The sequence below is a fragment of the Phyllobates terribilis genome, unplaced genomic scaffold, assembly GCF_046119375.1.
Source record: "Phyllobates terribilis strain yellow unplaced genomic scaffold, ASM4611937v1 Scaffold_9__5_contigs__length_417890890, whole genome shotgun sequence".
Lineage (NCBI taxonomy): Eukaryota > Metazoa > Chordata > Amphibia > Anura > Dendrobatidae > Phyllobates > Phyllobates terribilis.
Window position 1 is genome coordinate 320047757 of NW_027362769.1, and position 24680 is coordinate 320072436.

A 24680-nucleotide genomic window follows, 5' to 3' on the forward strand; every position below is an offset into this window, starting at 1 on the left:
TCTGTAATTCTCTCGTGGTGCTGTCATGGTCGACCGATAAAATCGTAAGTTACTTACCGGTAATGGGATTTTTCGGAGACCATGACACCACCCTTACATTCCCTCCCTTCACGTTTGTGGGAGCACTCCCCTTTTATTAATTATAATCTCACACTCAATAGGTGTCGTGTGGTATGGCAATTTTGTGATTGTTTGCTGTGTTCATTAACCCGGCGGTCCTCTCAATGCTCTGTAATCCAAACTGTGGCGGGAGAGAGGTGGCGCCCTTTTAAGCCTGTAGGTTTCCTCTCCTTGGTGGGCGGATCCCCTCTCTCTTGCTGCTGTCATGGTCTCTGAAAAATCCCATTACCGGTAAGTAACGACTATTCATTTGATGGAGCAATCAAAAAGTTGTTCCCCAAAATGGTAAGTATTAACCCCTTAAGCCCCGCGGGTGGTTTGCACGTTAATGACCGGGACAATTTTTACAATTCTGACCATGTCACTTTATGAGGTAATTACTCTGGAACGCTTCAACGGATCCCCCTGATTCTGAGATTGTTTTTTTCATGACATATTGTACTTCATGATTGTGGAAAAAATTCTTCGATATCACTTGCGTTTATTTGTGAAAAAAACGGAAATTTGGCGAAAATGTTGAAAATTTTGCAATTTTCAAAATTTGAATTTTTAAGCCCTGAAATCAGAGCGATATGTCACACAAAAGAGTTAATAAATAACATTTCCCACATGTCTACTTTACATCAGCACAATTTTGGAGCCAATATTTTTTTTTGTTAGGGAGCTATAAGGGTTAAAACTTGACCAGCGATTTCTCATTTTTCCAACAAAATTTACAAAACCATTTTTTTAGGGACCACATCATATTTGAAGTGACTTGGAGAGGTCTTTTTGATAGAAAATACCCAAAAGTGACACCATTCTAAAAACTGCACCCCTCAAGGTGCTCAAAACCACATTCAAGAGCTTTATTAACCCTTCAGGTGCTTCACAGGAATTTTTTGAATGTGGAAGAAAAAAATGAACATTTAACTTTTTTCACAAAAATGTTACTTTAGACCCAATTTTTTTTATTTTCACAGGGGTAACAAGAAAAAATGGACCCCAAAATTTGTTGTGCAATTTCCCCTGGGCACGCAGATACCCAATATTTGGGGAAAAAACACTGTTTGGGCGCACGGCAGGGCTCGGAAGGGAAGGAGCGCCATTTGACTTTTTGATTGTAAAATTTGCTTGAATAATTAGCGGACGCCATGTTGTGTTTGGAGAGCCCCTGTGTGCCCAAACTTTGGAGCTCCCCCACAAGTGACCCCATTTTGGAAACTAGACCCCTCAAGGCACCTATCTAGATTCATAGTGAGCACTTGGAACCCCAGGTGCTTCACAAATTGATTCATAAAAATTAAAAAGTGTTTTTTTTTTCACTTTTTCATTTTTACGAATCAATTTGTGAAGCACCTGGGGGTTCCAAGTGCTCACTATGCATCTAGATAGGTGCCTTGGGGGGTCTAGTTTCCAAAATGGGGTCACTTGTGGGGGAGCTCCAATGTTTAGGCACACAGGGGCTCTCCAAACGCAACATGGCGTCCGCTAACAATTTGAGCCGATTTTCCATTCAATTTGTTAGCGGACACCATGTCGTGTTTGGAGAGCCCGTGATGTGCCTAAACAGTGGAGCTCCCCCACAAGTGTCCCCATTTTGGAAACTATACCCCTCAAGGATTTTATTAAGGTGTATAGTGAACATTTTGAACCCAGAGGTACGGCACAGAATTTGTTTACATTAGGTCATCATATTGAATAAGTTGTCATTATTCTTGAGCGCAAGTGCTCGCTACTTGAGTTTGCATCGGGTACTCAGGTATGCACCATGTACAGCGTGTGCTCGAGTGACATGCTCGAGTCCCTGCTCCGCATGTTTCACAGTTATTAGACACCCAAAAAAAAACATGCGGGGATCGCTCGTGCATGGCAGGCAATCCCCGTAAAGTTTTTTGGCCGCGAAGCATATGGGGCAGAGACTCGAGCATGTCACTCAAATACCCACGATACTCAATGCATACCAGAGCACCCGATGCAAACTCAAGTAGCGAGCACTTGCTCTCAACACTAGTCGCCATATCGTCATCTTTTTTTCTTACTTTTGAAAAAAATCCCAACCCCAGCCCTAACCCTAGCACAACCCTAGCCCTAGCACAACCCTAGCCCTAGCACAACCCTAGCCCCAGCACAACCCTAGCCCCAGCACAACCCTAGCCCCAGCACAACCCTAGCCCCAAACCCAGCCCTAGCCCTAGCCCAATCCTAACCCAAGAGTTTATTTTTGACGCCGTTCCTTGTGCGGTATAAGTGATTAGACGACTTTATTCTTCGGGTCGGTGTGATTACAGCAATGCCAGAATCATATGGGGTTTTTATGACTGACAGCTGTCACACACTAAAAGACGCATTTTTTGTAAAATCTAGTTTTTGCATCGCCATATTTTGAGAGCTATAATTTTTCCATATTTTGGCAGACAGTCATGTGACGGTTTGTTTTTTGCGTGATGACTTGACGTTGTTATTGGTGCCATTTTCAGGCACGTGACATTTTTTGATCGCTTTCTATTCCGATTTTCGGGAGGCAGAATAAACAAAAACCAACAATTCAGGAATTGTTTTTTTTTTTTTTTTATTCTGTTCCGCGTGTGGTAAAATTGATGAGGTAGCTTTATTCTTCGGTTCAGTACGTTTACAGCGGTACCACATTTGTATAATTTTTCTATGTTTTGGCGCTTATACACAATAAAAGCTATTTTATAGAAAAAAATATTTTTTAGCATCGCTTTATTCTGAGAGCTATAACTTTTATATTTTTCGGCTGATGGAGCTGTATGGAGGCTTGTTTTTTGCGGGACGAGATGACGCTTTCAGCGGTATCATTTTTATTTAAATGCCTCTTTTTGATCGCGTGTTATTCCACTTTTTGTTTGGCGGTATGGTGATAAAGCATTGTTTTTTGCTTCGTTTTTTTTTTTTTTTTTACCGTGTTCACTGAAGGGGTTAACTAGTGGGACAGTTTTATAGGTCAGTTTGTTCCGGACGCGGCGATACCAAATATGTGTACTTTTATTGTTTTTTTTTTTTTTTTTTTTATAATAATATTTATTGATGGGTACATTATATTTTTATGTTTGGTGTATTATTTTTTTTATTTTTTTATAATATTTTTGCACATTTTTTTTTTTTTCCACTTTCACACAGTTTATACACTTTATTACTTTGTCCCACTCTGGGACTTTCACTTTTTTTTTTCTGATCGCCTGCATGGCACAGGAATGAAGCACCATCCCTATGCCATGAAGGCTGTCAGAAGTGCACAGTGTGAAGATTGCTTGGAGATACACTGCGCATGCCCAAGCAATCTTCCTACTCTCTGGTGACCCGGATGTTGTCATGACGACATCGGGTCGTCATGGTAACACCCGGGAAGCCTTTGCAGACTGCGCTGGAAGCCGGAAGAGGAGGTGAGTATCGCCGATCACCTCCCCTTGCCCCCGCAATGCCGCGATCGACTTCGATCGCAGCATCGCGGGGGTTAATGTGCTGGGAGCGGTGCAGGACCGCTCCTTGCACATAGTACCGGGTGTCAGCTGTGACAATCAGCTGACACCCGGCGGCGATCGCGCCCGCACAGACTGTGTGCGCGCGCGATCGCCATGACGTACTAATACGGGTCTGGCTCTTAAGTCCCAGGGCACAGACGCGTATTAGTACGTCAGATGTTATTAAGGGGTTAAAAACGGGTCTTAGAAAATTGAAACACAAGCCAAACAATTTGTTTGCAAAGTTTAGAATTTTTTGAAAGCAGTAAAATGTTTGTTTTTTTCTTCTGCACCATTTCACTTTATTTAGAATTCATTGCCCTTGTTTTCTATATCTTGCACAGTAAAGTGAATGGTGTCTTTCAAAAATGCTGTAATTTTGTCCCACAAAATACCTCTCAACCCTGCTGTATTGAATAGTGTCTGTGTTATTCAGCAAGTAAGAAAAAGATCTTCAGCTCACCTGGCCCAGCCTGCCAGTCCTCCTTTCCATGATCTCGGTGCTTGGAATTAGTCCATCCCCATCTGGGAGAAAAATCCTCAGTGAAAGTAAAAAATAGTTTTCCAGCACACGATGTAGAAAAATTAGAAAAAGCCTTTATTTAATCCATTGTTAAAAAATACAATTCCAACAGAGATAAAAGCATGTGTAAGCTTACGCGTTTCGGATCATATTTGACCCTTAGTCATAGCATAAAGTACTGAATAAATGTTGCACTTTTCAAGGAAAACAGTCAAGGGAAGCTGCCAAGGGTAACACCCACCAAAATCAGCTGTGATATTAGCTCACTAATTCAAGGCTAGCAGTGATCTAAACACTAGTATAACCCTATACTACATCCATCCTCTACAAACATATTACAATGTGAACTGTCACTTAGTAATGCACTAATTATTTGATCACTTTTTACCCAAGTTTTTTATATATATGAATTCATTGAATAAACAATTGAGGCACTATTTAAATATATATGTAACAATAAGAGCTTCTAAAGATATCATTACCTATTTTCTAAAAATTATTGTTCTAACATTTGATTTCAAGGGCATACTTTTCCCCCCAAAAAATAAAATAATATCTCTATTTTAAAACCATATGAGAATGGCTGGAAATTATTACAAAACGTAATTAGCATGCTTTGTTTTGTATACTATTGATTATAGAGTCCCCTAGATTGATCACAAAAAATAAAAAAAATAAAAAATGTATTTAATAAATTCCTCAATTTGTTCCAACTTTTTTAATATAGATACATCAATTCATGTCTTAGATTTAGTCCTGCTGGGTATCTGGTATTTAGTTTTAGAATCTATCGAGCTTCAGTCATCTGGAGTAATTTAACCCTATCTCCACCTCGCCGTGGAGCAGAAACAAATTCCAAAGCACTTACTCGCAGGCTACTTAAATCCCCCTTGTGTTCATTCAAAAAATGTTTGGAAGCCTCCGAAAGACTGCGGGTAGTGACATTGTTAATGTCATAAATGTGCTCCGACAGTCTTTTTCTTACACTGCGGCTTGTAGATCCCACATATTGTTTTCCGCATATCGTGCAAAAAATGATATAAACCCAGTGGTCAGTAGCACAGTTCATGAAAGTCTTAAGATTAAATACTTGACCCTCATTACTTATGACAGACTTGTTATTATTTATCATGAATTTGCATAAACCACATGACTTCTACCCGCATCTAAATGAGCCCTTAGTGGACTCATTTAAAAAATGGTTGTAAATTTGTTCCAAAAAAATCCCTGACAATAGGAAATGTAATCTCCCTGAGTGAACTCAGAGAAAATACAGGCAAAATAGGTCGTACATGGTTGTCCACTCAGTATCAGCAGATTCTTGACAATAATGTTCAAGAATCAGTGACAAAGTTGAAGTTACGCAGGGGATGGATCTTTCAGCAAGACAATGATCCAAAACACCGCTCCAAATCTACTCAGGCATTCATGCAGAGGAACAATTACAATGTTCTGGAATGGCCATCCCTGTCCCCAGACCTGAATATCATTGAACATCTGTGGGATCATTTGAAGAGGGCTGTCCATGCTTGGCGACCATCAAACTTAACTGAACTGGAATTGTTTTGTAAAGAGGAATGGTCAAAAATACCTTCATCCAGGATCCAGGAAATCATTAAAAGCTACAGGAAGCGACTAGAGGCTGTTATTTTTGCAAAAGGAGGATCTACTAAATATTAATGTCACTTTTCTGGTGAGGTGCCCATACTTATGCACCTGTCAAATTTTGTTTGAATGCAGATTGCACATTTTCTGTTAGTACAATAAACCTCATTTCAAGGCAGAAACATTACTGTGTCCAACAGTTATTACATATATCAAACTTAAATAGCTGTTGCAAAAACACCAATTTTTATAAAACATTAATAGGGGTGCCCAAACTTTTTCATATAACTGTATATATGTTCATTCTAATATCAAAAAATATACCATTCTAGTACACAGAATGGTGTTAGAATGTAATGTTGAACAACTACCCACTCTCCTAACTTAATTGGGGTGCGGTGTCAATCCTAATCAATTCAACCAAGTCAATGAAAGGGAAAAAAAAAAAAAACACGACATCTTAAGAGTAACCAGTCTATAAAGATTGTCTTCCCTTAAAGTCCTTACAAGTGCATATTATACCTGATGAAGGCCGTTGCTGGCAGAAACGCGTTGTTTGTTCTTAATATAGTGTCCGAATAAATCTGATTTTGAGAAAAATAATTCATCTGTAACGATCCTTATCCTCTGGAAGCGCTGAAAAAGGGAAATCTTCTCTCCACTACAATATCCAACATGCAAGCCTTATACCAGGGCTGACATACTTCCCGCATTTGTGCTGCAGACCAGAGGATTGCAAAGAGCTGATCCACTATACGGATCATTTGAGTGAAAATACAAGACATCTAAAGGGTGAGTGCAAAAAACAAATATTGTTGTGGCAAATGCACATATTCATCTACACTTAGACTCTGCGCCCCTTGTCTCCCCTTTTATTCTTTTTTTATATCAATGGAATTTATGGAAGACCTCCTCTTGGCAGTAAGAAGAACGATGGAAGTGGAAGAAGAGAAGCCCTCTAGATCAGTCCAGGAAGAGATGTTCGGTGGTCTCCGCTCAAAGAAAAAGATGGTGTTCCTGATACATATAAACATTCAGGATCTAATCCTGGACGAATGGGAAAATCCTGAAAGACGACTGAATACACCAACGGAATTGAAAGACAGGTTTCCCGTAGATGAAGAAACCTCAAAAGGTTGGACCGAGATACCTAAGGTCGATATTCAGGTGGCAAGAGTCGCTAAAAAGACAGTATTGCCATTCGAAGACTCATCGCAACTAAAGGATCCTCTGGACCGCAAGATGGACAGCCTTCTCAGAAAATCCTGGGAAACATCAGCAGTCCTTCTGGACACAAACAGTCTCCACATGTGTTGCACGGTCCATGTCAAGATGGCTCAACCAGCACATCCAGAGAGGAGATACAAGCTTCCCTACCTTTACTGCAGAAAGCCACTGACTTCCTCGCGGATGCTTCAGCGGAATCTGTGAGGGTAACGCCAGGGCAGCAGTCCTATCGAACTCCACAAGGCGAGCACTATGGCTGAAATCGTGGAGCGGTGACGTGGCTTCTAAAACAAAACTTTGTTCCATTCCCTTCAGGGGAGAATATATGTTTGGCCAGGCCCTTGACCCTCTCCTGGAGAAGGCGGCTGATAAAAAGAAATCCCTGCCTGGACCCAGACACTACAAGAAGACCCCCTTTCGCCCCCCTCGGGAACAGAATCCCCAGTACAGGGGGAACGGCAAGTCTGGTCGGTGGAGCTACCCCAAAGGGCGGAAAGATAGGAATATTTTTTTCCCAAAAGGACAGCGACAACAGAAGCGGTGACGCCAGAGCAGTGGGGGGACAAATCATGAAATACCTTCCCCAGTGGCAAAAGATCTGCTACAATCAATGGGTCTTGAAGGTAATTCAAGAAGGGGTAAAGATCGAATTCTCCTCATATCCTCCAAGAAAAGTAAGGATAACTCGTCTAACCTCCCCGAGATTAAGAACCGCAATGATGTCAGGCCTAAAAGACATACTATCCTTGGGGGCTATTTCACCAGTCCCAAAAACAGAAAGACACACAGGCCACTATTCACGCCTGTTTATGATAAAGAAACCAAACGGCACCTACAGAATAATAATAAATCTGAAACCCTTAAACCAATACATCATCTACCGAAGATTCAAAATGGAGTCCATCAGATCAGCAGTTCCCTTGATAGGACAAGGATATGTGATGGCAACCATCGACTTACAGGACGCATACTATCACGGTTTGCGGTGGTTCAAGAGGATCAAACGCTGCATTTTCAATTCAATGTATTGCCGTTCGGGATATCCTCAGCACCAAGAATATTCACCAAAATTATGTCAGAGGTAGTGGCTTCAATCAGAAAAGAAAAATCTGCATCATTCCCTACCTTGACGACTTCTTACTAGTATATCCCTCGGTGGAATCACTCCAGGAAGATCTGCAGAGAAGAATCCTAATCCTGACCACCCTAGGGTGGTTGATAAATCATCAAAAGTCAGACCTGGTCCCTGCCACAGAAAAAAACATTTCTGGGTGTTCTACTAGACTCCGCCAGACAAACCTCCTTCCTAACGAAAGACAAACAGATACTTTTGAGATCCAAGATATCGAATCTGAAGGCCCTGAACAGAGTGTCCCTAAGGTCTGCCATGTCAACCCTCAGCTCCATGACAGCCTACATCCAATCCGTAGCCTGGGCTCAGGCTCACACCAGGGTGTTGCAAACCCATATTCTTGCACAGTGGGACGGATCCCCAGACTCCCTAAACAGGATGATCATGATCCCTCATTATGTGAAGACATCCCTATCATGGTGGCTCAGCCCAAAAAACCAAGGAACAGGGGTTCCATGATCTCAGTTCCCTCTGATAACAGTCACGGTAGACGCCAGTGACCAGCCCAGGGGATGGAATGTGACGCCCAGCTGCACTTGGTATCACAGATCCTGGAAGAGTGCATTGATGGATTCCTCCACAAGAGGCCCCCATAAACATTCACACATCTCCACCTTTCACCTCAGACCACCAGAGGGAGCCTGTTAGGGATATAAATAGGGAAGGTGGAGCCAGGCAGTTCAGTCTGGAGTGCACAGAGAGTGATTCAGCAGTTCCTCTGGAGAGTTCAGCAAGTACAGGTCTGAATACAGAGTCGAGCTCAGGTCAGTTGTAGCTCAGAATAGTGAGCTTTAGGTGTGCCGGCGTCATAAGATGCCGTTAGTGTGTATAGCCTAGTGAGGGCCCGAGTTGGCCGAAGGCGAGTGGAGAGTTAGTACCAAGGGGGCAGAGGAGCTTAACTAGCTCACCCCGAAGAGGTTACCGGACACCGGGTCCAAGCTTACCGGGATCTCTACGACCCAGTAAGGCATAACCGGAATCCCTGGAGAACTACAGGTCCCAGGATCGCTGAAGTACTGATACGTAACAGAGCCAGGAGACACATAGGCCCCGTAAGGCTTTCTTACACCCGTAGAGATGGCAGAACTCCTTGAACAACTCAGCCTCAAAGGCCGGGCCTTGGTCTGTCAGCACCTGCTCAGGATAACCATGGGGTCTGCAGAAATGCGCTTGGAACATCTTTGCTGCTGTCTCTGCCGTCAGGTCTTTGACGGGGGCGACCACCAGGAAACGCGAGTAGTGATCCACCATGGTCAGAGCATAAAAGTACCCTGACCTGCAGGGGGACAGCTTGACATGGTCCAGGGCCACGATCTCCAGGGGTCGAGTCGTCTTGATGGGTTGCAGGGGTGCCTTCTGGCTGCTGTAGTCTTTTCTTCTAAGGCCACAGGGTGCACAGTCCCGGCACCACCTCTCAATTGAGCTGCGCATTCCTACCCAGTAGAATCGACACTTCAGCAGGGTCTCTAACTTTTTCCAGCCAAAGTGCCCTGCCTGATCGTGGTAGGCCTCCAACACTATTTGGATGTCTGTCTTGGGGACCATTATCTGCTATACCATCTCATGGGTTTTTGGATTGACGTACCTCCGGCACAGCTTCTCACGGTAGATAAACAGCCGGCTTCTCTCGTTCCACAGCTGCTTTGCTTGCAGAGATGTGTCTTTTTCCAGGGAAGAATCTTCTTGGGTTATCAGTTCCTTGATGTGTCTGACAACCGTGTCACTGTCCTGGGTCTCTTTCCAGCTGTGGTGAGGCAGAGGGTTTAACGTCTTTCCACGCTGCCTTCTAGAAGCTCGTTGCTCGTGGATCATCCCATTCCGGTGAAAGGCAGGTAGCTCAATCTCTTCCAGGTCATCCACTTCTTCTTCTGTGTCTGACTGGTGAGGCATCCTGGACAGGGCATCGGCGTTGGCGTTCTTGCGGCCCGTCCGGTATTTAATTGTAAATTTATAATTTGACATCCGAGCCATCCATCGTTGTTCCAGTGCTCCTAGCTTAGCTGTTTCAAGATGGGTCAAGGGGTTGTTATCAGTGAAGGCAGTGAACTTACTGGAGGCTATATAGTGCTTGAACCTTTCAGTGATGGTCCAGACCGGGGTCAGGAACTCCACCTTAAAGCTGCTATAGTTCTCTGGGTTCCTCTCGGTCGGGCGGAGCTTCCTGCTTGCGTATGCGATCACTTTCTCTTGGCAAATCTGCTTCTGACTTAAGACAGCTCCCAGTCCTTCGTTGCTGGCATCTGTATACAGCAGGAACAGTTGGCTGTAGTCAGGGTAGGCTAGGATCTCATCGCCTGTCAGTATCTCCTCAATTTCCTGAAATGACTCTGCTTGCTCCTTACCCCAGTGGAATGGGGGATTTCTGCCTTTGGGGGACTGCCATACCAGGAGGTCTTGCAGAGGAGCTGTTTCTTGATGTAGTCTTTTACAAACCTCCGGTAGTATCCTACTAGTCTCAAGAACTGACGCACCTCTTTGAGATTCTTCGGCTCCGGCCACTTCTGGATGGCAGTGACCTTCTCCGGGTCTGGTGCTACCTCTTCCGGACTAACGATGTGCCCCAGGTACTGTACCTTTCTTTTGAGGGCTTCAACTTCATCCCGTACCAGGACAGCGACTCAAATACCATAGTATTCGTGTGTTCTGGAGTACACTATCACGTCATCCAGGTATAGTAACACAGTCTCAAAGTTGCGGTGCCCCAGGCAGCACTCCATCAATCTCTGGAACGTTCCAGGGGAATTAAGAGTCCAAACGGCATACTGTTGAACTCGCAGAGTCCCATCGGGGTTGTAAAGGCCATCTTCTCCCGATCCTCCTCAGCCACAGCTAATTGCCAGTACCAACTAGTGAGGTCAAGGGTGGAAAACTAATTTGCAGACTTTAAGGCAGCTAGAGACTCCTCTATGCGTGGTAAAGGGTATGCATCTTTATGTGTAATGAGATTTACTTGTCGGTAATCTACACACATTCTCATGCTCCCGTCCTTTTTCCTAACTAGAACTAGGGGAGCTACCCAGGGGCACCCTCCCATTGCGTACATCTACCACTCCCCTGGCGGTTAAGAGCGTGGGTCTGTGCTCGGAGCAAAGGGGTTCTACTACTGCCTGATAGCTCTGTCCTCTAAGACCTATAGCAGCTCTACACCAGATAAGCATTTCATTCATTGGGGGGATGACAATGGGTATGGGATCCGTCACCCACACATTACCGATTTCACCGTCTGTGAACCTTACTTGCTGTTGTTACATCAGGACTCGGATCTCCTTCTGCAGCGCCCTCCTCTGTCTTGGTCTGGCAGTGTCAGCTATCTGTTGGAGCAAGAACACAACTTCTCCCAAACAGTTACCAACATTGTTAGTGCCAAGTACCATATACGGATTGGTGTCATCAGGATTAGTCTCCAACTACAATTAGCCCCTGGTCCTTCAGCTCCACTCTCCCCACCTTTACAGTCACATTCTTAACCCTGATTAGGTTAAGGGGGAGTCCATTTGAGGCATAAACAGAAAGATTTGGAGCTGGCGGACGTAGATCGTCCATGGACCAGAACCTCTTGTAGAGGACATCAGGCATGATGGTTACCTGAGATCCTGTGTCCGACAAACCTGTTGTATCAGTCTGCTGGGCCTGGGGAATTTACTCCTGGGTGTCGGCCCTCAGACCCAGGGTTTTCTCGTTTAAAGGACAATTCTGGGCGGTGTGTCCGGTCTTGCGGTAGCAGGTAGGGTCCTTTTGTGAACAGCGCTGGTCACTGGTCCTCGTAGAGGGTGGTGTTGGCCACCTCCTTCGCATCCAGGGGACATCCTCAGGGCTATCGGCTAACAGGATTTTCCCTCCTTCCTCGGGCTCCGTCCGCAGCTGCAGAGCACTCAGCACAGTGGTCAGGGTTTTGCTCAGCTGGCGCACCTCAGAGCGCAGACTGTCCAGCTCTCTAGGGGACGTTGCTGGAACCTTAGCTTCAGCAGCCACTGGGGAAAAGGTGGGTGTAGCAGGCACTGGGGTAGCCCCACCCTGGTAACAATGGATGGCATTTGTCTCCAGGGGCTGCAGTCCTTTTATAGCCATGCCCTTGAGATTGTAAAAGGTGGCATCTGGATGATCCAGGGACCACCAACGCACAGTCTCCTCTGGAGACCACAGTCCCCGGCCAAACTGGTCCTTTAGCATTTTGTTTTCATTTTCGATGCTGGTCGGACTAACCTGTTTCAGGGCCCGCAGGGCCCCTTGTAGACGCCAGGCGTAGTCCCGAACATTGTCCTCCGACTGTTGGGAACAATTGTAGAACCTCATCCGGAGGTCCGCCTCAGTAAGATCCTCAAAAACAGTCTGTAGCTTTTTAAAGATTGTGGACACTGACTCCTGGTCTGCGGCCGACCATGTTTCCACTTCCCGTTCCGCAGCACCAGTCAGTTGTCCTAATACAACAGCGGCCCTCAGCTTGCCTGTCATAGAGTACATGTCCAAAATGCCGCATATCTTCCGTTTGAATCCAGACAGGGTATCTGGTTTGCCGTTGTACTGGGGGAGCCACTTTGCTCCAGGAATGTACGGTAGAGTTATGGGAATGACAGGACTTACAGGCGCTGCTGGTGAAGCGGCCGCCTCGGCCTGCTCAGCATCGGGCGCGGGTTGAACATCAGGGCCGTTGACCGGTATTCCGGCGTTGTGCTGTTCGTCAGACATTCTGGCGCCCCCCTAGCTAACCGTGGTCTACCTTCTAGTTTTTCTTCCGGTAGGCCGCAGCTCCGCAGGTGACGGTCGTCTTCTGGACCTTGCGTTGCTTGCGTCCTACGTCAGAGCGTTCAGAGACGCTCCTTACAGGACCTGGCGCTTCTTGGTTTGACGTCGAGGCGTGGGGCGTGTCCGGGGCTTCGCGCTCTTTTGCAGGTACGCCCCTCAGTTTCCCGCGGTTACGCCCTTCTTCTCGCTCGGCGACCCAACAATGGCGGCAATCTTCACCACAGTCAAATATGCAGTTCACTTCAACAAAGGCGCACAGTACCCGGTGGCAACGGGCATAACACTCCGTCGTTGCAGCGTGCACGCGATCCTGTTCGTGACGCCAGAAGAGATGACCAGCCCAGGGAATGGGGATGACTCGGTACCCGGGCCTTTGCCTTGGGGATGTCGCGATGGTCGGCTCCCGGGCCCGTACCCTGGGGTCACTCTTTGAAAGGGTGGATATTTATTAATTTTATAAGAGTTCATGACGCCACCTGTGGTTTCTGGTGAGAATCACCAGTGCTGCGCAGTCCACTGAGGCCGGTGATAAGGCAGCTTGATGGTATAGCTCCCCACAGGTGGAGCTAGGCCTCAGGGCAGCGTATAGAAAGGAGAAGCGGGACAGGCGAGACCCAGCCGGGTCAGAGCAAGAACAGGGACAGACACGATAGTCACTTCAGTACCTTTTACTGATGGAAATTCAGGCACATCCCGGAGCACTGTAGGGTGAAGGGTGAATATCAGGATCCTCCCCAATGAGCAGGTGTAGGGCCTCCTGTCTCTTGCCTCTGCGTACTAAGTTTCTGACCTGCCTGGAGCTAGGCCTAACTTTGTCTCTGTCCTGCGCTGGCTGACGTAGTGGTTGGGCCTTCTCTTGGAGTGCACGCTCCCGGCTTACGGGGCCTATGTGTCTCCTGGCTCTGTTACGAATCAGCACTTTTGCGATCCTGGGACCTGTAGTTCTCCAGGGATTCCGGTTATGCCTAACTGGGTCGTAGAGATCCCGGTAAGCTCGGACCCGGTGTCCGGTAACAGGTTCGGGGGAGCTAGTTAAGCTCCTCTGCCCCCTATGTACTAACTCTCCACTCACCTTCGGCCAACTCGGGCCCTCACTAGGCTATACACATTAATGGCAGCTTGCCGCGCTTCACCGATCTTATGGCGCCGGCACACCTAAAGCTCACTATTCTGATCTACATCTGACCTGAGCTCGACTCTGTATTCAGACCTGTACTTGCTGAACTCTCCAGAGGAACTGCTGAATCACTCTCTGTGCACTCCAGACTGAACTGCCTGGCTCCACCTTCCCTATTTATATCCGTAACGGGCTCCCTCTGGTGGTCTGAGGTGGAAGGTGCAGATGTGTGAATGTTTATGGGGGCCTCTTGTGGAGGAATCCATCAATGCACTCTTCCAGGATCTGTGATACCAAGTGCAGCTGGGCGTCACACCAGCAAGACAGTATGGGGAGCCGTCGTGGCTCAAACCCCCTTCCAAGGGGTCTGGACAGAAGAGACCAGCAGGAGATCCTCCAACTTCCGCGAGTTAAAGGCGGTGGAGGAGGCACTCAAAATGTCGGCTCCAATCATTACGGGCAAACACGTAAAAGTCTATTCAGACAACATGACTACCGTAGCTCACCTGTCCCATCAAGGGAGTACAAGGTACGAGAATCTAAAAAGTATCTCGGCAAGAATATTCTTCTGGGCAGAAGGACATCTTCGTTCCTTATCAGGTCTGCACATAAAAGGCTCAGACAACATCCAGGCCGATTTTCTGAGCAGAAGGAATATCCATCCGGGGGGATGGGAGCTGGACTCAGACATTTTTCACATGCTGACCAGACAATGGGGTCGTCCGGAGGTGGACCTCTTTGCAAGACGCAAGAACACCAAAAATACTTCTCCCTAGATCCAGACGACGTATGCCTGGGGATAGATCCATTCTCTCACCCGTGGCGTTTCCATCTGGCTTACGCTTTTCCCCCAATTCCATTGCTAGCCAAGACCTTACAGAAAGTAAGGACCGAGGAGGTCAAGATAATTTTGATAGCCCCCCTTTGGCCCAAAAGGAGCTGGTTCTGTGCACTAAACAGTTTAAGCATAGAGGGACCCCTCATTCTGCCAGCAATCAAGAACCCCTGTCCATCAGGGTCCAATACTCCATCCAGATCCAAGGAACCTCCATCTAGCGGCCTGGCTTCTGAGTTCACAATCCTGAAGGCCAAAGGACTCTCAGAAAGAGTAATTCACACCCTACAAAAAAGTAGGAAACAAAGCACAAACTCCATATACAGCAAGATATGGAAGACCTTCCTAACATGGTATAAACCAAATATACCAGATCTTCGGCATCCTGACATGACCCAGATCTTGGATTTTCTACAAGAAGGGCTGGAGAAGGACCTTAGACCTAGCATCCTCAAGGTTCAGATCACAGCACTGAGTATTTATTTTGACAAGAGCCTAGCCGAACCCCGATGGGTAAAAAGGTTCATGACAGCAGCTAATCGCCTGCGTCCCAGAATAATTAACCACGTTCCCTCCTGGGATCTTAATATCGTCCTTAAAGGTCTGACACTACCACCGTTTGAACCTTTGGCCTCAATAGAGCTGGATAAATTAGCCTGGAAAACAATATTTCTAGTAGCGATTACCACTGCCAGGAGAGTGGGAGAAATCCAAGCCTTCTCAGTGAATGACCCATATCTGAGAATCCTGGATGATAGGATTATTCTACAACGGGACACATCTTTCTTGCCAAAGGTAGTCTCAGACTTTCATAGGTCTCAAGAGATAATTCTTCCTTCCTTCTGTCAAGACCCAAAAAATAAAAGGGAAGAAGAATACCATACTTTGGACGTAAGGAGGGTTGTTCTTCACTACCTCCAAAAAACAGAGGCCTCGAGGAAGGATCAGAACCTCTTTATTCAGCCATTTGGTCAGAACAGAGGGAAGAAGGTCTCAAAGGTTACCATCGCCACTTGGATCAAGAAAGCAATTATAGAATCATATCAGATCCAAGATCTCTCACCACCAGAGAAGCTGAAAGCACACTCTACTAGAGCCATGTCTGTCTCCTGTGCAGAGAAGGCTAGCGCTTCCCTCGAGCAGATATGTAGAGGAGCTACATAGTCCTCGGTTCATACCTTCACCAAGCATTACAAACTTAATTTAATGTCCATTAAAGACTTGGCCTTTCGGCGGAAAGTGCTTCAGGCCATTGTCCCTCCCTAAACATGAGTCTTTGGTACTCCTCCTATGGTGCTGTTGACGCGCCCCTGGGCCTGTGTCGCGCTGCGTTGCGCACGCGGGAGCTTACCCGGAGCCGGATCTGTTTAGGGTTGTAGTCTCGTGGCGGTGACCCGGTCCGTGCCCAGGGAGTCAAACTGGACGGCAGTCTGTTAGCGGTAGAAAATGGTTGATGACTACGCCACCCGTTGAATGCAGCCAGGGGGCTGCTGCTGCAGGGCAGACCGCTGAGGCCGGTGGAAGGATGGTGCAGCGTGATAGTATAACCCCCAACGGGAGGGGTATGGCCTCAGGGCAGCCGACGTGGATGATGGGGGTAGCAGGAACCACTCAGAGACGGTATGGTAGCGTTCAGGGTCTTTACTGGTAACAACGATAGACCCTCCCGGAGTACTTGCTAGCGAACGGGGCCTGGTCAGTCCTTGAGCAGATGGGATCTCCCCTGGCCAGGCGTAGTTGTAGGCCTCCCAAGCTGACTGTACTCTTCTGGCTACCTTGCTAGAAGCTGATGTAAGTAGCCCACGTCCCTGAGTGTACCGTGTGGTGCTCACCCGTATGGCCGGTGACTCGGGGCCTTCTAATGGCTTCCGCTCCACGATGGCGGTGCTGGTCCCACGCGTGTGACCGGGCCTTCGGGCTTCTGGGCCAGGGGACCTGAAATCCCCTGCCTGACGGATTCTGCTGCTGGGTAGAAGTTAGTCCCCACAGCCTCGGACTCCGGGTCCGGTAAAGAATCTTCCTAGTCAGGGCGAGCTCTTTAGCTGCCAGCCCCTGACTCCTTGTGACTCTGCTGCTTCCTATGCTGCTCTTGTCTCTACTCTTCCTGGACTCACTAACTCTGCCTCAGCCCCGGGTTTATACAGGGGAAGTTCTTCCCCTCCCAAGGCTGGGCAGGAGGTGTGGCATGCACAGGATCCCTGACTAAAGGACCTCCCACCTGCTCTCAGACGTAATATCTCTATCACTGTGACAACCAGACCCCTGGGGTGTCACACTCCCCCCTAGTGAAATTTAGTACTCCGGGACTAAACACTTTTTAGAAAAATATAACAAGGTATATCAAAGAACAATAAAATACAATAAGGAAACACAATAAGATGGTCACGGATGTCCGCAACCGGGTGCAGTCTTTGAAGAAAAGCAAAGGTGTCCATTTCACCAACACAGGGAGACGTAACCAGGTAGGGGTCTGTCCTACCCCGAGTCCTTAACAGTCTCTAGTCCATCCTGGGTTACGCTCCAACTATATACAAAGGATTCCCGGCAAATCCACCGAAGACTCCTAAAAACAACTAGAAACACAAAATTACACACAAGCAACAATAAACAGGTAAACATTGTAAAACAACTTAAACATTTAGATCCTCCAACGTGCGGGTAACTGGCCTCTAGTGGCCCTAGTGGACCTACGGAGCTGACTGTCTGGCCCTGAACTACAGGGTGTAGGAGCTGTCAAGGGTAAACTGGGCAGCTGTCTACCGGCTCTTTGTCTCACTAGGGGTACGGCAGGCTCACTATAAGCAGAGGGTGGATTCTCCTGTTCCGCTTGGGTGGAGTCTTCTGCCTCCTGGACCGGCTGCTCTTCCAGCTCTACCCGTTGCTCCGTAGGTTCTTGGGATGATGGTTGGAGGAAGGTGAGTACGGGTACCACAACTGCACCATTGACTTGAGTCCAAGACCGAGGGAAGTCCCCGAGCACGGTACTAACCATATCTTCCCTTTCTTCCAGGGGTCGATGGTCTTCCTGTTCCTCCTCAGGGTTCCTCAGTTGTTCGGGGCACTTCTTCAGGTGGTCCCGGGATACAATGGCTGTGGTTTCCCCTCCGTCTTTACTGATGGTACAGACCTTCGGGTTCTCGTGGCTTGAGGGCAGTACGGTGTACGGGTCCTTCTCCCACTGGTCGTCCAACTTGTGGAGCCGTCTCTTCCTCTTCAAGACCTGCTCTCCGGGTACCAGGGGAACAGCGGGAGCATACTGGTTGTAAGTCTTCTCTTGTCTTTCCCTAGCCTGACAGAGACTTCGCTCCACGCTCTCCTGTACTTTCCGGTACTGCTGCTGCCTCTCTGTGTCCCAGTCCGTTTCTGGTGAAGTGTCCTCGGGCGTCAGGACTCCCATTTCCAGGTCAACAGGTAACTTACCAGGTCTTGCCCTCATTAGGTAAGCCGGGGTACAGTTGGTGGAACCTACCGGGATGTGGTTGTATAGGTCCACCAGATCGGGCAACTTCTCAGGCCACAGACTGCGTTCTTCCAGGGGCAACGTTTTTAGAAGATCCATTACCACCTGGTTCATTTTCTCACAAAGTCCATTAGTTTGCGGATGGTAGGGTGTCGTCCTTATCTTCCGGCAGCCATACAGATTGCAGAATTCCTGGAAGACCTCCGCTTCAAAGGCAGGTCCCTGGTCCGTCAGCACTTGGTCCGGGTACCCGTGTGGACGGCAAAAGTGCTGCTGGAAGGCTCTAGCTGCTGTTCGAGCCGTTAAGTCCTTGACGGGGACGACAACCAGAAACCGGGAGTAATGATCCACGATGGTTAACGCGTAGACGTAGCCACTTCTGCTGGGGGTCAGTTTTACATGATCCAAGGCTACCAGTTCCAACGGTTGCCGGGTGACGATGGACTGCAGGGGAGTCTTCTGGCTGGCCCGGTCCTTCCTTCTCAGATTGCACGGGCCACAGTCTCTGCACCACTTCTCGATGGTTCCCCTCATGCCTACCCAGTGGAACCGCTCGCGCAGCAGGAACTCCAGCTTTTTCCACCCGAAGTGTCCAGCTCCGTCGTGGTATGCCTCCATCACCATGGCTGCGTCTCTTCGTGGCACCACTACTTGCCAGAGTAGTTCATGCGTCCTGGAGTTAACCATTCTGCGGCACAACTTCCCCTTGTAAAGGAACAGTCGACTCTTCTCTGCCCATAGTTGTTTGGCTTCCTCTGGAGCGTCTGATTCCAGGCTAGCCTCCGGTCGAGTCAGCATCTCCTTGACCAGTCGGACGGCAGGGTCGCTGTCTTGCGTTTCCGCCCAGTTGTAGTGAGGTAAGGGGTTCAACGTAGCAGCCTGCTTACTCCTTACCCGGTGGGAATACTGGATAGTCCCATGACGGTGGAACGCAGGGAGTTCAACTTCTTCCAGTCCCTCCGGATTTTCTCCTCCGTCCGGCAGGTTGGGCATCCTGGACAGGGCGTCCGCGTTGGTATTGGAGCGCCCTGCCCGGTATTTAATTGTGAACTCGTAGTTGGACAGACGGGCCATCCACCTCTGCTCCAGGGCACCGAGTCTTGCCGTGTCCAGGTGTGTCAACGGGTTGTTATCCGTGTATACGGTGAACCGGGAAGAAGCGAGGTAATGCCTAAAGCGCTCGGTGACTGCCCATACCACGGCCAGGAACTCTAGCTTAAATGAGCTGTAATTTTCGGGGTTCCTTTCGGTGGGTCGCAGTTTTCGGCTGGCATAGGAGATTACTCGTTCTCTCCCCTGCTGAATCTGGGACAGTACGGCTCCTAGCCCGATGTTACTGGCGTCGGTGTAGAGGATGAAGGGCTGGCTATAGTCCGGGTACGCCAAGATTTCATCCCCCGTGAGGGCCATCTTCAGCTGGCGGAAGGACTCTTCTTCTAGCTTTTCCCATTTGAAGGGCGGCTTCTGGTTCTTGGCCTTCCGGGACTGGCCTATCAGGAGGTCCTGCATAGGTGCTGCCTTTTTGGTGAAACCGGGAATAAACCTTCGGTAGTAGCCTACCAACCCTAGGAACTGCCGCACTTCTTTTACGCTGGAGGGGCTTGGCCATCCCTTAATTGCGGTGATCTTATCGGGGTCGGGAGCCACTCCGTCAGCGCTCACCACGTGTCCCAGGTATTGCACCTTTGGTTTCAGGAGGTGACACTTGGAGGGTTTCACCTTTAGGCCGTAACTCGCCAGAGCTTCGAACACCTCCGCCAGGTGTTTCAGGTGGTCCTCATAAGTTTTGGAGTATACGATGACATCGTCCAGGTACAACAGGACCGTCTCGAAGTTTCTGTGGCCCAGACAGCACTCCATTAATCGTTGGAAGGTTCCTGGGGCGTTGCAGAGTCCGAACGGCATGCAGGTGAACTCGCTAAGTCCCATCGGGGTGGTGAATGCGGTCTTCTCCCGGTCCGCCTCTGCTACAGGAACCTGCCAGTACCCGCTAGTGAGATCCAAGGTAGAGAAGAAGTTAGCAGATCTTAAAGCAGCCAATGACTCCTCTATCCTTGGTAAGGGGTACGCATCCTTGTGTGTGATACGGTTGATTTTCCGGTAATCTACACACATCCTCATGGTGTTGTCTTTCTTTTTGACTAAAACTAGTGGGGCTGCCCAGGGGCTACAGCTATCCCGGATTACCCCAGCCTCCTTCATGTCTCTAAGCATCCCCTTGGCGTGTTGGTAATGTGCAGGGGGTACGGGTCGATACCTCTCTTTTATGGGAGGATGATCTCCCGTGGGGATGCGGTGTTCTACCCCCTTGACTCGCCCGAAGTCTAACGGGTGTTTACTAAACACTCTCTCATACTCTTGAACCACCCGATAGACTCCTTGTTTCTGGTGTGAGGGAGTGGAGTCAGTACCCAGATGTAGTTGCTGACACCAGTCCTCCATGTCTTTCTTAGAGCCGTTACCTTCCTCCGGGTGAGATGGAGGCAAGGGTTCCACAGATTGTATAGAATTTTTATTAGTGGTATATAATTTGGCTAGCGTGGCATACCGGGGCAGGTACACTTCCCTCTCCCCGATATTTATTATGCGAACGGGCACCCTCCCATGGCGTACATTGACCACCCCCCGTGCTGTCAAAATGGTGGGCCTACTGTCTGAGTAAACTGGTTCTACCATTGCCTGGTAATCTCTACCTCTCAGACCAATAGCTGCCCGGCACCAAATCATCATTTCACTTTTTGGGGGCATGGCAATAGGAAAAGGGTCACACATTCTTACGCTACCAATCTCACCGCCGGAGAGTTCCACTTGTTGCCGTTGCATCAGTGCCCGGATCTCTTTCTGGAGCACCCGCTGCTCGCCGGAGCTGGCATTCTTGGCAACCTGCTGTAAAAGGAAAATCACCTCTGCAAGACAATTTTCAATTACATTAGTTCCTAGAGTTATTTTTGGGTGACTCTCATGTTTGTCAATATCTACAATGATCAGTCCCTGTGCGGCCAGTTCGACTCTACCAATTTTGATGGTCACCTCTTTAAATCCGATCTGTGGCACGGGCTGACCATTGCTGGCGATGATACTCAAGTCGTCGTCAGGGTAGCGGGTAATATCCGAGTCATTCCAGTACTGCTTGAAGAGCACGTACGGGATGGTGGTGACCTGTGACCCGGTGTCCAGTAGGGCACTCATGGGAATGCCATCCAGTACCACAGGCAAGACTGGACGTCCTCCCACATATCTGTCGCGCCAGTTCGATGGGCCTGGTGATCTTTTTCCTGGGGGTTGGCCCTCTACCCCAGGTTGTGCCCGTTTAAAGAACAGTACCTTTCCATATGTCCGGGTTGATTGCAGCGGCGGCAGATGGGTCGTCCGTCCTCGCTGTATCGGTCACTGGGTCTTCCTCTGGCCGGTGGGGTCCTCCTTGGTCGACGCCACGGGATGTCCTCCGGTCCGGATGCCAGCTGGATCTTCCCTGGAGTGGAAACCTGTAAAGACTGCACAGTTCGGGTTAGCGCAGCAACGCTTTTAGCTAGCTCTTGGACCTGATGGTGTAGGTCTGGAGCCGGGTCATTGTCCAAAGCCTGCGCATCAGCTCCCACAGGCCCTGCTGACAAGGGCGCCGCCTCCTGGTAGTAAGTGGTAGTGGGGCGTCTGTGGGTCACAACGCCACCTGGTGCCGGTTCTCGGAGCACCCGGATGGCTCTGTCCTTGAACTGTGCAAATTCTAGATGAGGGTCCTGTAAGGCCATTGCCCGCAACTGGGTGCGGTGGGCATTGCAATATAAACCCTCTATAAATTGTTCGGTCAACAGCCTGTCCTCGTTTCCCACTCCATTAGGGTCGGTCTGCTTAATGGCCCTCAGGGCCTCTTGTAGGTTGAGTGCATAGTCCCTTATACTCTCATGCGCTCGCTGCTTGCACCCGTAGAATCTAAGTTTAATCTCGGCTGAGGTGCGGGTATCAAAGGTGTCCTTCAGCCGGGTTAGTATCCCTGCGACAGTCTTCCTCCCAGGTGGCCAGGATTTTACTTCCCTTTTGGCTGCCCCAGTTAGTTGGGCCACCAGGATGCTCACTTTTTGCTCTTCTGTGAGGGGGTACACCTGGAAGAGGCTATCCAGCTTTTCTCTAAAGTCATGCAGGGTATGTGACTCCCCTGAGTACTGGGGTAGCCAAGCTGCTCCCGGGATATAGGGCATGGTGAAGGGCATAACTGCAACAGCGGTAGCGCTGGCGGGGGTTGAGGCAGTGGAGCTCTCCTCCGTATCCGACATCTTCCTCCCCCCTAGTGGACCGTGGCCTACCTTGCGATGATCCTGTTCCGTAGGCCGCGGCTCCGCAGTGGATCGTCAGGGTTGAGGACCTTCCGTCGCGCTCCTGTGACGTCGGCGTCTGCTGGGCTCCTTCCAGGACCTTACGCAACGTCCAGACGTGAGGCGGGGCTTCAGTTCTCGCGCGCTTTCGGAGTCCACGCCCCTCTTCTTCCCGCGCGGCGTCCTCAAGATGGCGTCCAATGGCGGGAAAACTCCACGGATGGCGGGAAGAAGGCTGAAGATGGCGCCGGATGGCGGGAAACTTCACCGATGGCGGGAAGAAGGCTGAAGATGGCGCCGGATGGCGGGAATCTTCACCGATGGCGGGAATCTTCACCACTGGTAAGTTTGAACAGTCTTTGCTTTTCAGGCACGCAGTACCCGGTGGTTGCGGGCACGTGATCCTGCCGACTACGCCAAAGTTGACGCGCCCCTGGGCCTGTGTCGCGCTGCGTTGCGCACGCGGGAGCTTACCCGGAGCCGGATCTGTTTAGGGTTGTAGTCTCGTGGCGGTGACCCGGTCCGTGCCCAGGGAGTCAAACTGGACGGCAGTCTGTTAGCGGTAGAAAATGGTTGATGACTACGCCACCCGTTGAATGCAGCCAGGGGGCTGCTGCTGCAGGGCAGACCGCTGAGGCCGGTGGAAGGATGGTGCAGCGTGATAGTATAACCCCCAACGGGAGGGGTATGGCCTCAGGGCAGCCGACGTGGATGATGGGGGTAGCAGGAACCACTCAGAGACGGTATGGTAGCGTTCAGGGTCTTTACTGGTAACAACGATAGACCCTCCCGGAGTACTTGCTAGCGAACGGGGCCTGGTCAGTCCTTGAGCAGATGGGATCTCCCCTGGCCAGGCGTAGTTGTAGGCCTCCCAAGCTGACTGTACTCTTCTGGCTACCTTGCTAGAAGCTGATGTAAGTAGCCCACGTCCCTGAGTGTACCGTGTGGTGCTCACCCGTATGGCCGGTGACTCGGGGCCTTCTAATGGCTTCCGCTCCACGATGGCGGTGCTGGTCCCACGCGTGTGACCGGGCCTTCGGGCTTCTGGGCCAGGGGACCTGAAATCCCCTGCCTGACGGATTCTGCTGCTGGGTAGAAGTTAGTCCCCACAGCCTCGGACTCCGGGTCCGGTAAAGAATCTTCCTAGTCAGGGCGAGCTCTTTAGCTGCCAGCCCCTGACTCCTTGTGACTCTGCTGCTTCCTATGCTGCTCTTGTCTCTACTCTTCCTGGACTCACTAACTCTGCCTCAGCCCCGGGTTTATACAGGGGAAGTTCTTCCCCTCCCAAGGCTGGGCAGGAGGTGTGGCATGCACAGGATCCCTGACTAAAGGACCTCCCACCTGCTCTCAGACGTAATATCTCTATCACTGTGACAACCAGACCCCTGGGGTGTCACACTGTCATGGGAGGTTATTGGAGAAAATAGAATTAGACTTACTGGTAATTTGGTTTCTAATAACCCACCACGACAGCACTGGTAATTCCCTCCCAGGCTTGGTTAGCCAATCATTTAATTTGAATAAATATAATTTGAAGCATCCATACTTGTGTGGTCCTTTATAAAAACAATGGAGGGAGGATGAGGGAGGGGCTATTTCACCTCTTTGTGTTTCCTGTCCCTATTAGGGTGGGGTGACATCCTCCTTTGGTGCTGTCGTGGTGAGTTATTAGAAACCGAATTACCGGTAAGTCTAATTCTATTTTTTTCACAAATAAACGCAAGTTATATCGAAGAAATTTTACCACTATCATGAAGTACAATATGTCATGAAAAAACAATCTCAGAATCAGCGGGATCCGTTGAAGCGTTCCAGAGTAATTACCTCATAAAGTGACAGTGGTCAGAATTGTAAAAATTGGCCTGGTCATTAACGTGCAAACCACCCTCGGCGGTAAAGGGGTTAAAGTGTATCCATCGTTTTAATTTTTATTTCAGAAATGAATAGTTTACATGAAAATAAGAAACTTTGTAATATATCTTATCAAATAAATTTGCTTCTTTATTTGCTAAAATTGATCAGTCATCATCAAGTCTCAATTCTGAGGTTTTAAATTTGTATTCAGTGAACACAGACTTTCCCATTCTGAGATAGGAGATGGCAGCTGCTACTGATAAGGGGGAAAAGCTGTCTCAAGCTCCTCC